This window comes from Octodon degus, unplaced genomic scaffold (assembly GCF_000260255.1).
Source record: "Octodon degus isolate 3935 unplaced genomic scaffold, OctDeg1.0 scaffold00170, whole genome shotgun sequence".
Classification (NCBI taxonomy): domain Eukaryota; kingdom Metazoa; phylum Chordata; class Mammalia; order Rodentia; family Octodontidae; genus Octodon; species Octodon degus.
In genome coordinates, this window is record NW_004524746.1 from 3,200,172 (window position 1) to 3,214,789 (window position 14,618).

General features: G+C 40.4%; 1 protein-coding gene and 1 non-coding gene across 2 annotated transcripts in view; both read left to right on the forward strand.

The window, feature by feature from the left end:
* The window catches only part of Ptprz1 (protein tyrosine phosphatase, receptor type Z1), a 175,407-nt gene that overhangs the window by 56,433 nt on the left and 104,356 nt on the right, over positions 1-14,618 (forward strand). The gene's annotated exons all lie outside the window — the stretch shown is intronic.
* On the forward strand, positions 2,542-2,648 carry LOC111813191. Its single transcript, XR_002818512.1, has one exon. It is a non-coding gene; the product is annotated as a U6 spliceosomal RNA (small nuclear RNA).

The following is a 14,618-nucleotide window of genomic DNA, read 5'->3' on the forward strand; positions in this document are numbered from 1 at the left end:
TGGATGAGATGCATTGATATGAAAAATAGTATTACTGCTTTTAGATGAGAAATGATATTACTGCTTTAAGATGAAGCAGTATCTTAAATGTTATTTCCAAAACCTGGTATCCATTTCAGTAAGAGTTACTGTAAGTGTTTCAAGTGTTTTTAATGCATTCATTCCCCCACTTAGACAGGCCTCTTTGCGTGTGTACAGGAATCCTGGCCTTGGTGCGTCCAGTGGGAATCAGAATCCCTCACGAGAACGTCGGGCTGAAGAGCAGCTTTATGCCGCATTGCCCTTGACTTATTTAACCTTCTGGATTGTTAAAGAAAGTTTTTCCTTACCTTTTATGAAACTATCATTTTTATTTCCTTAGCCCAGAACAATCCTGGATCTTGACAATATCAAGATTATATTTCTGTTTCTATATTCTTTTAAATTTTTAAATTCCAGTACTGTAAGGCTCCCAAAGTATGTTTTAGCAATATGTTTTCCTAATTGTTGCTGATAATATAATTTAGTGTTTAGTATCTTTACAACTTTTAAAGTACATGTAGTTCTGTTCCTGTTTTGTGAAGATCGTTATTTGTTCTTTTCTGCAGCAGCCTTCTGGAGTTAAGTAACTCATGTAATTGTTTTTCAAGTCAATAATTTCTACTCCACAAGACAAATGAGTTTGCTATTACACATACAAATTACATTTTCTATCATTGGGCTGCATTTTCTTGGAACTTAGGCTCTACAACTGAGAAATATGTTTGAGAGTATGAATAACTGTCCATAAAAATGCATCTGTCATTTTCTATTAGTGCAACAGAGGCCCTATTTGAAAATCTACAATGGATATTACAGCTTGAGGTTCTTGCATAATAACTTTATCCATTCATTCATTCAGCGCATATTAATTAAGGATGCCTATCTGCCAGCAGAAAAAGAAAATGAAAAATACTGAGTCTCTCCAAAAGGTTGAACTCTAAATTGTCTGCAGGAAAGGAAATGACTTCTGCTGTGCTGCTAAGCTCCACTGCATAAGGAGGCCAGCCCTTCATGAACGTTGAGCACAATCACTTTAGATTATTATGTCCTTTGGATATATTCCAAAATTATGGAAATCAAAGCCATTTCTACAAGGAAAGGAACAGCCACAAAATTTCTAGGGCCAACATTTCCTTTTACTGTATTTATTGACACATTTTCAAACTTAAAAGTTTGAGAAATTCACTTGTTGAAACATTCCCTTATCCTCATTGGTCCTGGAGGTTTACAGTATGCCTCCACGTCACAGGAGGCATACTGTAAACCTCCACATCACAGAAGCATCCCTGATGCGGCCATGCTCAGTAATGGCTTGCTGCATGTGGGAAGCTTGTGAAAGCCACTACACTCTCATTCTAGTCCTCATTCCCATCATCAGAACTCAGGCATATCTTCTCTTCTACATTCCATACCTCTCAACAGGCAGCTGCAGCCCAGAGGCAGCATGCCAAGCATAGTAACTTTATCTACGCAGAGGGCAGGAAGGAGATCTCTCTCCTTCATAGGCCATGGGCTATCCCTTGCAGTTTAAAGATAGCCTCTTTTCCACCATCCTGAAGGACCATTATAGATAGTGACAGGATGATAATTTTCCTCCAAAGTTTGTGAGAAGTAGAACTTCATTTGGGTCAAATTATTCCTATGAAGCAAATGCTTAGAGAAAAGGATTCAGAAGGCATCATGACCTAATTATGACATCTCCTTTACTCATTGAAAATGAGTACTCCCCCATGTATGAGATTTTGGGCAGGTTGCTAATGATGGAGAGGCCTGACAAACACTCCTGCACTGAGATAGTGTGGGTAGGAAAAAAGTGTTGAATGCTCCTGAAGTTGAACCCAGAAATTTTTTTCTAATCATAAAAGTGGGAGAAGAAACTAGTGATAATTATCCACAAAGATGTGAGGAACTGGTCACCTATAAAGAGCCGGTGTTAAACCATGAAAAGCATCTTCACTTGATCATAGCCAAAGGCTGAAAACAATCATGAGAAGCATCTTCAACACATTCCCTGCTGCTCCTATAAGAAAGGATGACCCATACTTGAGAATCGCTTCTGCATCCTTCTGCTTACCTCAGCAGACATGCTGAAAAAGAGTGTAAGTTTGAGGGGTAGTCTAAAGTCTTCCTTATGAAAGTCTAGAGAATTAGGAACTATTTATCTCCTACTGTTGGTCTAAAAACACGTGCCATGGCTCTTACTCTATTTTTTGAAAAGATACAGCTTGTGATACAGAAGCAAAAGAAAGGCCCCAGAGAACTGCAATAATAATTGGTGTAATGGATTGTTTCTTGATGACTAAAATAAGGGACTTGAATTCAAATCAACATAAATTAAGAATTGAAAAAGTTAAATTTTGTGAAGAAGGAGATACTGACAAGAATCTCCCCAGAAAACAATTTCTGATTACAAAGAGGAAGAGAATAATACTACAGTAGGAGAGGGTGATAGGTGTTACTGTTATTAAGTGATCCAAGTGAGCAGCAGCTGCAAAGGTCCACCCAGAGAGCCTGTCGCTGGTGCTCGCCTCGGCAACACTTGCGCTAAAACTGAAGAGATGCAGAGAAGACCAGCACGGCCTTTGGGTAAGGGTGACAGACATACTTCTGTAGCATTCCATACTTTTGTTGCTTTGAAAAACAGATGGAGGAGGCTGCGGAGATGGCTCAGTGGAATAAGCGCTTCCCTGGCAAGCGCAAGGGCCTGAGTTCGATCCCCGGTTCCACAAAAAAAGAAAAGAAAAAAAAAAACCATATGGAAAAATCCTGTCACTGAATAAGACACAGGAGAAGAAAAGAACATCATTTTCATGACTTTCTTCGTCAAAATGAATATCCTGAGCCCAATCACTCATTAAGTAATCACACAAATTCTCAAATTGAAGGGCTTTCTATAAAATAACTGCAGGCTTCAAAAGTGTAGTTAACCTGAAAGTCAAGCAAAGATGGAAGCCCTGCTTTGGACTGAATGTGCTGAAGAGCGAGACAAGCCCAAGTCATGAGTTACCGAATGAAATCTTACACCATGAGAGTCTTGTTGGCAATGAGGAAACAAAGCAGAGGACTTGATAGAAGCAACGTATCAGTGTTAATTTCCCCGCTTTTATGATTCTATTGTGATTACTTGTATGTAAGAAAATATTCTTGTATTTAAGAAGCACAAGAGAAAGTATTGGATCAGCCAACATCATCAAAAGAAATGATTCTCTAAACAATATTTCTGCACTTGAATCTTTCCTGCAAATTTATTCTAGCTTCAAAAGAAAAGGGTATAGAAAAATTGGGTTATACTAGTTTTAATGATTGAATTGTACTCTAGTTTTACTTGAAAATAAAAATAATTCAATTAGTAGTTCTACTTTGAACTTAATGATTTTCCCAATGAAATTATTTATATTAGAAACCAATATAAAAGTCTTAGAAAAAGCATTTAATGTGAACTTCTCTTCATTTATGTCTTCAAAGGGTTCGGACTGAAATAAATTCAGGTAAAATATTGCTTTGTAACTCTGAGCCTTCGTCACTTACTTTCTTTAAGAATTTTGTTTGTGAAGCAATCTCCAGACCAAATTTAATCTGTTCTGGTAATATTATAATCCTCAATTAAAAATATGTGTTTCCATTTTCTGTGCATATTGCAGTTTTGTAATCTGACCAACTGGGGCACATGAAGTGCAGTTTGCTGCTCCACTGAACTGAACTCTGTATCTACAGAGAACTGTGCGGTGAGCGTTAGCACAGCAGCTCATTTTAACGACCCTCACATCTGTGAAATGCAGTGTGCTGTGTGTTTTTGTTGTTCTGAAAGTGTGATTTCATGTATTGGCCTGTTTTAGAGAGAGCTCCTGGGAACTGAAAGGATAAATCCTAATCAGCACAATAACAGTGGCTGGGTGAATCCCAGTTTACTCAGTATGAGTCTCATAGCCAAGGCACCTGCTTTGATTAAGCTTATGTTCTATGACAGAAGAAAATGCAAAAATAAGAACCGACAGCAAAAAGCCACAGTAAGGGAAGAAGACAGTTGCATGGCGTAGCGCCGTGGAAAGAGTAAGCAGTGATATGAACCAGAAGCCTAGCAGAGGGGAGAGGGTCTTCCCCAAAGGGCGGGGTTCACGTGAGACACAGAGAAAACAAACCAACATAATTAAACAGAAAAAAAAGCCAGCTGGCAAAGAGGAGGAGCACAAATGTATTTAATGTAGGGAAGGAGTCGGTACAAAGGCACTGAGACAAAACGGCATGAACAAATTGCTATGCCTGAAAAATAGAAAGGCCGCCGTGTGCCACACCCAGTGCTCATGGGTTTCCCCTCTTTTTCTGTCTCCTTGTGCCTCGCAGTAATCCTGTAAGTTTGGTCTCAAAGTGATCTGTATTTTGAGGTGACAGAGGGGTGAAGCCTTACCTCAGCTTATTCAGTGGATAAATTGGTGGAACAGGCACAGGGCCTGCCCCTGCCCATCCACACCTTTTGCAAGACTGCAGCACAACCGTGACGGATGGCGAGGGATTTGGAAAGCAGTTTCCCTGAAGAAATACATGCATGTGGCACCGCCCTCCCCAGTCACGTACACCAGAATCACTAACGTGCTCATCCACCACCTTCCCCTCCTCAGCCTCCAAGGCTAATCAACTCCCATATCCTGAATTTTTCTCTAAGTATTTTTCAATCTCCTTTTCCTCTTTCTGTTTATCTCCCCTAGTTTGCATTCTTCACTTTATTGTTCTTCCCGTAACATATTCCTAAACCCTCCTAATTTATCTACCTGCCCTTCTCCTTAACTCTGAAAGCATATTTACTTTCAGAATTTTAAATATGACTATGACCATGCAATCTAAATACCATTAGTAATGGCCTGGCAAAGCTTCAGAGCCCTCATGCTGGAATTCAGAGCCAGCGTATCCCCATTTTTCTCCTCTCCTCTCCTTGCATGCTTTCCAGTTCCTGTCTCAGCACATAGGATTCCTGCTCTTCTCCCCAGACAGCCAGGCTTTGTCCCTTTGGCACTGGTGCTTTTCTCTCTGTCTGAATGCTGCAGCCCTGAATTCTCTCCTTGCCTTCAAGTAGGTGCTTGTTCTCCTTGGAAGACTTGGCACAGAGGGCTTGTCACCTAGGACGTGTCACCCATTTCATAACTTCCTCTTTTGACTCATCTGTGTTACATTACATCTTTTGTTAGGGTTCTGGGAATACTTTAGACACATTTCTATTATGCTTCTACTATAATTAACTGTTCATGTATCTTTGGTTTTGACTACAACGAGTTCTTTGATAGTGAATATATTTTGAGTTTGTTTTCTAAGTCCCATATTCTAGGGGCAGTTCATAAATACTTGATGAATGAGTAAAGAAATGAACAAATGAAAGCTGTATGTGGAGGCAATAAGTTTTGATGGGGCCTGAGGGTAATATAAAATATAGAATTTATAGCAGAGGCAGTGGATTTGTTGCTACTGTAATGGATGCACTTTCTTGTGACTGGAGCCTGCATCAGAAGATCTGCTGGTAGGGTGTTTTGTGGAAGTGTTTACAGAAGGGTGGAACAGATAGAACTATATAGGCATTACGGTGGGAACTTTGTTCTTGAGATCAGCGTGCCGCAGCTAAAACAGTGAACAATCTTGTAGGAAAACAGGGCTGGTCATGAGTGAAAGGGTGCCGACGTGTCACTGTGGCGCACATTTCAAGCTTGAGTCTCTGGCTCTCCAAGCAAATGAGGGAAACAACCGCAGGCAGGCCCCACGTGGATAAGCCCAGGGCCAGGGTGGGAGCGCGGGTGAGGTGGTGTTGCGGTTGGCGACTTCTACTGCTACTCACGATGCTGCCACTCCCTTCCTACAAGCAGTTGCTCATCAGTTAAGGGGAACATCGGTCACTAGCGCCGCTTACAGTGACTCAGCGACAGACTTCTGGGCTGTCTATGGAGGTGCTTTTCATTTTAATTTCTCAAACCAAAGAGTTAATTTCCAGGGCTGTATTTATGGTTTTATATTTACTGTTTCATAGCTACATAAGAGTCAGGCTGCAGCAACAAAGAGAAGAAATAATCCCATCTCTCTCCACACATTAGTTTGCTTGGATTCCTTGAGGGCAGTTAGTGAATAGCAAGTGCTATAGAAAAAATCCTGCAGTGACTCACCCTGCACTGCCTCTCATCAAATATATGAAAATACACTCTACTCATTTAGCACAAACCAGGGAAATGTAAAGGTCATAAAATTAATCAAAACTCACCTAATCACTACACATTTTCTTCCTTTTAGAAGTGATGGCTTGCCAGCGAGAGTTAGAAAAATAAAACCTTCTGCAGTCCCTGGGGCTTTTTAAATTTCATCTGATTTTCTCATTTTTGATTAAATGCTTGATCCCTGAGTACAGAACTGAAACACTGCCATATCGGACTTCATCACCGTCACTTCCATTTCGTAATTTAAAAGGAAAGATGGCAGAGGAAACCAGGTCTGTAATTGTTCAGTGGCATTTCGTAAACTTACCTTTTTTATCCACAGTAAGGTACATGTTGGTGTAGTGGCTCCCTGTAGCCTGAACTTGTGCTTCCCTGACCTATATACTCCCACTATCCCATCCCACTGGTCACTTCTTAAGATAGCAACTACTTGCCCCCTCTGTCCATCAGGGCTGCTTATTTTTCCAGAAATTCTTTTTAAATTAATAAGCCAGGAATGCCCAATTTGTCTACAAGGTCATGGTCTCTCACATCAGCAGAGACTGTGATAATTCAAACACTTCTGAAGGGTCACAGTCAAATTTGTCACTCTTCCTCTCTATTTTCTCGCCCACATCACGCTCACAGGAGTTGATCTTGACTCCACTTTTCTTGAAACAACAGGGAAATGGGCTGAGAGGTTTGCAGTGTCAGCCCACATTGGCATATTTGATCTGCACAACCTGAGGAGGCAAGCTCATTAACATTCCTGTTACAATGAGGGAACCGAGCCCGAGGTGAGTGAGGCTTCCAGGTGGTGTAGCTGGGCTTCATCTGAGTGCCCTAACTACTGTTCCTTCCTTGTGCTTTGATCCAACCTAAAGCAAAAACCCTGGGGCATGAACCTTCAGATTTCTTATTTGCATCTTCTAAATGTAGCTAGATTCACACGACCCCCATCTCTCCGTGATTTTCTTGTTTTTTGTTTGTTTGTTTGTTTGTTTTTGTTTCTGTTTTTTTGCAGAACCAGAGATTGAACTCTGTTCCTTGCACTTGCCAGGAAAGCTTATTCTACAGAGCCGTCTCCCCAGCCCCTTCTTGTTTATTTTTTTCCTCTTATGAAAGGCTAATGATCTTCCAGCTACCGTTGATATATCATCACCTTGAAGACCTTCATCACTGACCTCCTATGACTTCAAACTCCTTTTCTCAATAACTGTTTCCTCTTGGCACACAGCACGCACCTACTTCTGCTTTCCTGTCTTAGAGAATGTTCTCTTTCTCATCTTTGCAGCTCTTTCTAAGTGCTAGGTTATTCCTTTAATGCTCTTTTGTCACCTCCAGTTCACTTTAGTGTGAATTCCAAGGTTGTGCTTTCATGGAAATTGTTTTCTTCTAGGGAATATTAAGTCTGAGTGAGGAAGAACAATCCAGTGATCCCTCTGTCTACTGTGTACAGTCCCTGGTCTGGGGTGGTCTCATTGTTGAGACTGTCTGTCTATGACGCTTAGATTTTGCAGGGCTTTTTCAGGTCACTCGGTCTTAAATTCCTTTGGTCCCACCACTTCTCCCTACGTTCTCTGAGTATTAATGCTCTCATGTCTCATCTGCCTTGACTGTGCTCCAGCTTAAGCTGGTAGAAATGCTCCACTGGCATCCGTAGTTTCATTCTCTGGCCTGCATCCTGATGTTCTCTGGTCCTGATCTGTATTCCAGAACTCAGTGGCTCCAAGACCCATGCGTTTTATTTCCTAGTGAATGTTCATGGACATTTCAAGTCCAAAACTCCAAAGCCAAGTTTAGAAAGTTCCTTTCTCCCCATCTCCCTACCAGGTGGCTGCGCCATGATGGACGTGTCTCCTCTAGGCAGCTTTCAGGGAGTCTTCTTCTGCTCTTTTCCCTCTGCTATTTCCCAGGTTTTCCAGAATTCTTCAAGATAACATTCAATTTTTTGCCCTCAATATCACTGCTTAATTTGTACCCCGATAACTTTTTTTTGTATCTTTTTAGGGAAGGGTCTACAGAATGTTCAGGATCTCATTACTAGATCAGAGTAATGATCCGCCTGTCTACAGCCTCCCAAGTCCTGGGATTACAGTTGTCATCTCAGCATGTCCTGGGGGCAGAGCCGGCATGGCAGGCCAGGGATCAAACCCCTGGCTCCTGCGTCTGCTTGTAAGCACTTTAATCTGCAGAGCTGTTTGGACACCCCCCCCCATAACTTCTTGTCACAACTAAAAGTTTTATTTTTAGATTTATTTCCTTTTTCCTGATTTTAATAATGGTTAAATAATGGTCCTTTATGAGTGTCTTCATATTTATTGTATTTATTGATTTCATTTATACTTGTCATAGCTTGCCAGATTTTGATTGCTGGTCTCTAAAGCAGTAGGATTTCACTTTGTAATTGTCCTCAGATCTTTTCTCAGCTTGTCTTTTTATTTTTTTCCTTTGTGTTCTGCAGCAAACTTAAATTTACTGCATCACAGAGCAGCATTGTTTGTTATGTCTTGTCAGGTCTTCTGTGTATGGAATCTTTTTCTACTTGAAAAGTTCTAGAATTTTAAATAGGAAGCAATCCCACACTAATTTTACAAAAAGTTTATATTATTAAAATTATCTATCATGTTTGTGATGTATAATGGCTACATTTACCATGAGGATTTGGTAAATGCACATAATGTATCTTAATTTATTTTTTCCTTCTCTTCTCTTCCCTTCCTTTCTCCCTCCAACTCTTGGTCCACTTCCCCTTTGCAAAGATGTATCTTCCTGTTCCTCAGTACCTTTTATTTTGCTTTTTATTTATATTTGGGGTTTCTCATATAAGACAAACATGTGATATTTAAGCTTTTGTGTCTGATTTATTTTACTTAATATGGTGGTCTTTGATACAGGTGGTCTTTCCTCACTTTACAGATCAGATTCATAATGATCCTCCTATCTCCGCCTCCCCACTGCTGAAATTATAGCCTGCACCACCATGCCTGGTCTGGGGGCCAGCACAGTGCACTCAGGGTTCTGGGTCAGCATGGCATGTGGTACTGGGAATTGAACCCGAGACCTTGGGCTTGCCACGCAGGCACTTTCACTGCTAAGCTATCTCCCCAGCCCCAACATGATGATCTTAAGTTGCATTCTCAAGTTAAGAATGCTTTGTTTATCCTTATTTATGGCATAGTAGTACTACATTTAAGATTTAGCTCTTATAAGTCATGCTGCAATACACATCTGGCACCACTGGAATGTCTCTAACTCTCTTGGGAAGAGACACAGAAAGGGAAGAGCTGGGTCTAAAGGCATTTCTAGTCTTGGGAATTCAATCAAATACAGATTTCCTTAGTGGTCGCTCTAGTTTACATTCCCACCAACAACGTAAGTAAGTTCTATGGCTCACAGCGTAGAGAATTCTCAGTGAAGTTTGTTCAAATCAGCTAGTTCCTACAGCCTTTCATTTCAAATAATTTTCTTAGTCATTTGTTTGTTTGTCTGTTTGTTTGATACAGGGTCTTGCTGTGCAGCTCAGACTTGGAGTGATGCTCCAGGGCCAGCACAGCATGCGGTGTCCTGGCTCGAACCCAGGTCCTTGTGCTTGCCAGGCGGGTGCTCGTACTGCAAGCTATTTCCCCAGCCCTACAGTCTTTCACTTCAATGTTACACTTAAATTTTCGTTTTTTATATTTTTATATGTTAAGATGTACAGATACAAATGTTTTCTTAAATTGAAATCTGGACTACAAATTCATTAAAATTGAAAGGAGTTTGTGTTTTCCTTAATATCTCAGTCTTTAATGAACAGTTCTAAGTTTAGAAATTCAAATCTTACTAAATAGTAGCAGTTTATGTCAAACATTAAATCAATATTGGGATTTTTCTCATTTGTAGGAATTTTCAGTGGATCCTTGCTGAGAGACATATAATATTAAAATTTTATACGAAATTATAATTTTACCTATTCCAAGCAAGACCCAACAAAAATAATGAAAAAAAGAAAAGGAAAAGGAATGTGGAGTTGATCTTTTCTTTCATTTTAATTTATATACTGTACTCAAAATGTTAAAAACCTTAAAGTGGTACATTATTTTATGCATTCGCTCCTTGTTTTGCACTTTCGTTTTCTTCGTTTGTTATGTTTGTGTTAATGACTGGTGGCCTAATAATTTCCAACCCAGAACGTTCTGTCAAATGTATTCCCATCCAGATCACTGACTGGGCAGATGTGTAGTACGTGGTTGTAGAAGACTGGATAACCGCAGACATTTTTTAAAACATTCATTCTTACGTATTTCCATCAGTTTTCTATTTTTCTCTTTATTTTTTATCTATGTCTTCTTTAGCTGTGCTGAACAATTCTTTCACAATTGTTATCATTTCTTTTTTTGACCTGAGGGATTATTTCTGTTCTTATTTGTTCTTTAGTCCAATGGACTTGTTTCTTTCTTTCAGATGCTGTCATTTCATAATTTTCAGGTTTGTGACTTCCAAGTTTTTATATGTCATTGTTTCCTGGATTTGTTTTGGGTGGGCTAGAGGATTGAGATTGCCTTTTGCTCCTGCATTTTGGCATTTTTGAATCTCCAGATAATCCCCCAACTTAGCAAGGATGGGAGAGTGGTGGGGCGTAGGTCAGTAAGGTGCCCACTACAGTGGGGAGCAGGGTAGGACCCACTGAGGCTTTCACTACTGGTGGGGCAACTGGCCAATGTTCGACAAAGCTTCAGTGCAGGTGATTTGATGTGGGCCAGATTCACCAGGATCCCATGGGCCACCCAGAGCCCTTTTGAGTTCTTTAAAGTTTGGGCCAATGCCAGCACAAGTTCCACATCTGTATGCTGGGGGCCAAGGGACGCAGCTCACCAGAGTCCCACAGGCTGCCCAGAGTCCTTCTTGAAACATTCATTATTTCAGTGGATGTTTATTTAACCATTAAGTGCCAGGATCTAAGGTGAATAAGAGACCAATATATTGTAGTTCAGATACCTTCATGGAGGCTATAAAGATTGCATGAATCTCTGATGGGGCAGAGATTGCTCTGTGCTCCTCACCAGAGTCTCCTTACTTCCTGTTGGTGGACAGCGGTCCACTGATCACCCTGTCATCTCCTCATGCAGAATTCCTCAGCGTCCATTCTCTGCTTGCCACTCAAAACTGACCTGACAGCTTCCGAGCTTCACATGCATTTTTCTGCCAATATGAGTTTGCTGGAGCTCATCGCTCTGCACGATTTGAGCTGAGTTCTCCATAACAAGTCTACCCATCCTTTAAGGCCTGTATTAGTATGCTGTTGCTGTCTTTGTTTACTTTGCTTCAACGTATCTGTACTTCAGCCTTTTGTCAGTTTTTTAACAGCCCCTGCACACACACACACACACACACACACACACACACACACGTGCATGCCCTTCCTTCTGGAATGTAATAAGTCAGCCAGCAGGCAGGCAAACAAACTTGAACTCCTGCATACCCTGACAGAGTCTGGAATTGCTTTTCATTCTGCTTGGACCAGAGGGGCTGCTCTAGGCAAAGACTGACTACGTACATTTAATGTACACTTCTATTTTCAAAAACACTTACTTTCTTTTTACTCTTTGCCAAACTCAGAATTTGGTCATCACACATAGAGAAAATAGACAAATTAATAGGAAAGAATCCAGTATGTTCAATGCTACAATAGACATGAGCAAAGAAAATTTATAGGAGTGAATCAGGTGAGTCAATAAATGGAAGAAAAAATTGGATAAATATGCACATGAATGATTTATCGTCTCAGAATTAAATTCTTCTGATGGATAAATCAGCTTCCTAAATTCCTGTAACCAGTGTCCTGATTTTTCCTTTCACAGTATTCTCTGAGGAAATCTAGGTACCCACTGTTTAATTCCAGTGAGTTCTATGCTGTTGCTCGCTGAGATGTTCTAGTGAACCCCCAGCTTCACTAGATAGATGGACAGAGGCGGTCTCATTAAAATCATCAATTTGAGAGTTTATAAAAATAATGCTTAAATGAGATGAGTTCATTAAAGAAGGATAAAAATGTAGCAAATGCCTCTATTACCTTCATTTCAGCATGACTTGGCACTTTTTTTTTAGCTTACTTCTCTTGGTTTTATAATCCTCCTGATTTAAGGAAGCTGCCTTTCAGAGTGCTTTTTTGTATTATCTTTCTTACTTTAGCTTTTATGATAGTGTCATTGTGTAGTGCATTTACATTTTGTTTTTATAGTTTTCTTGAAGTGTAATTGGCATACAACAAATGATACATTTTAAAATTTATTTACTTATTTATTGTTTTGGTACCGGTGATCGAACTTAGGACCTTGCATTTGCCAGGCAGGTGCTTATGCCGATGAGCTATCTCCTTAGCCCTAAATGACACATTTTAAAGTGTACAATTGGATGACTTGATGTATGTACATTTTCAAAACCACTCCTTACATGATGAACCTCATGTAATTTTTTGTCTTCTATTTATAGTTTTTACCACAATAAATCTCTTTCCTTATTTTCTGGCCTCTTTCATTTTGCCTTTGAATCATAAAAAGGAAATAGATATCTTGAACCTGTACTTTGCCAAGAACCATGAACTAGTAGAGATTTTAAACTGGATGCACAGTCTGTAATTTTTCGGTACTTCAAGCATAATACACTTATCTAGCAGTGATGTTCAGTAAGAAGTTAACATCAATTTTAGACATCAGGTCTTTCTTGAGCTCATTCTGCAGAAGTTCAGTAGGAACTATTCAACTGAAGTGTGCTATCAGAGTCAGCTCAGACTGACATTTGACATTAGAAATGTCTCTTTAATGGGTCTTGTTGGTTTTATTTTTACGATTTCAAGTTTGTGCCTTAAGAGTGCAAACTGATAAAAAAAATTCATATTTTGTTTCATTCAACAGATATTTATTGAACACTTGTCATGTGACCTTAAAAATAAGTAATGATATATGAGTCGATACTTAAATAGTATATTGGGGCCGGGGAGATGGCTCAGTGGAATAAGCACTTCCCTGGCAAGCACAAGGGCCTGAGTTCAATCCCCGTTCTGAAAAAAAAAAGTATATTAAGGGAGGAAAAATAAAAAGATAGCCTTGAGACTGACCAGTGGAGGAAGTGTATTTTATACAAAGTATTGACAGAAAGTTTTCCTGGTGAGATCACAGGAGAGACACCACAAGGAAAGCAGAAATGAGCCATCTGAACCTTGTGGTCACTTGGGGAGCACGTCAAAAGAGTCGCAGCGAGGACTAAGGTTTTCACGTGCTCAGAGAACAGAACCAGTGTGCCCATGCCACAGTGGCCAACATGAAGTGGTAAGGACATGAGTGGTAACCACGTCCGAATGAGATGGAAAGGCGTTGGAAAGATTTGTGTGATATGTCATCTGGCATGTGTACTATGTTAGAAAGTCACTGAATTATACTGGTTTTCTTTCACTCATACCAATTTATTGCATGTACAGTGATATCTCAGCTCATAAATCTAATTTGTTGCATGATTCTGGTAAACATGGCCACACTCATGTTCATGTGGGAGCGATGACCATGGTCACGCTCATCACCCAGTGTCGAAATCAAACAGACCAGCATTTGTTTGTCACAAACAGAAACAAGTTTTTGCCAAGTCCCTAGGTTTGTGAACCAAATTGTTTGCAAACAAAAGCATTCATGAACAGAGGCGCCACTCTATAATGACTTAAAACAACACATACTTGTTATTTTAAGGTTTGTGAGGGTCAGGATTTGGAAGAGAGGGCCTGCTTAGGTGAGTCATTTGCTAGGGCCTCACAAATCTGAAATCAAGTTGTCTTACTTGAAGCTTGGATTCCTCTTACAAGAGCATTCAAGTTGTTGGCATAATTGACTTCCTAGAGATTGCAGAGATTGTAGGACCATGGTCCATGGCTGTGTTTTGCTCTGGCTGGAGGAACGGTGATAGAAAGTCTGGAAGCCACTCTGCTCAGAATTGGCCTTTGGGTCCTGGCTACATGATTTCTCCCATTCTAGTGAGTCTTCAGGACCAGGAACGTCCTGCTTGAGTCTCTCTCCAGCCTGCCAGTGGGGTTTCTACAGCAATCACAGCAGCAATTTCCCCATCACTTTTGTCCCAGAGTGTGACCTAATGAAGGGAATGAGTCTCCCCTTCCAAGTATAAGTCATGCCCACCCTTAAGCTGAGGATGTTATACAGTGCACACACCCTAGGGAGTGGGACTTTATTGGATGTGTCCATCTAAAATTTCAACTCAAGGCTTTCACAGTCATTGCAGTACACTGAGCTCCATAGAGACAGCGCTGGGGCAAGTGAGAGCCAGATGGGCACTGAGCAACTGTACCTCCCTGAGGAAAACAAGTAAACATGGACAAAGGAAATCCTAAGAAGCCGAGAGGCAAGATGTCATTCTAGGGCTGGTGAGATGGCTCAGTGGTCTAAA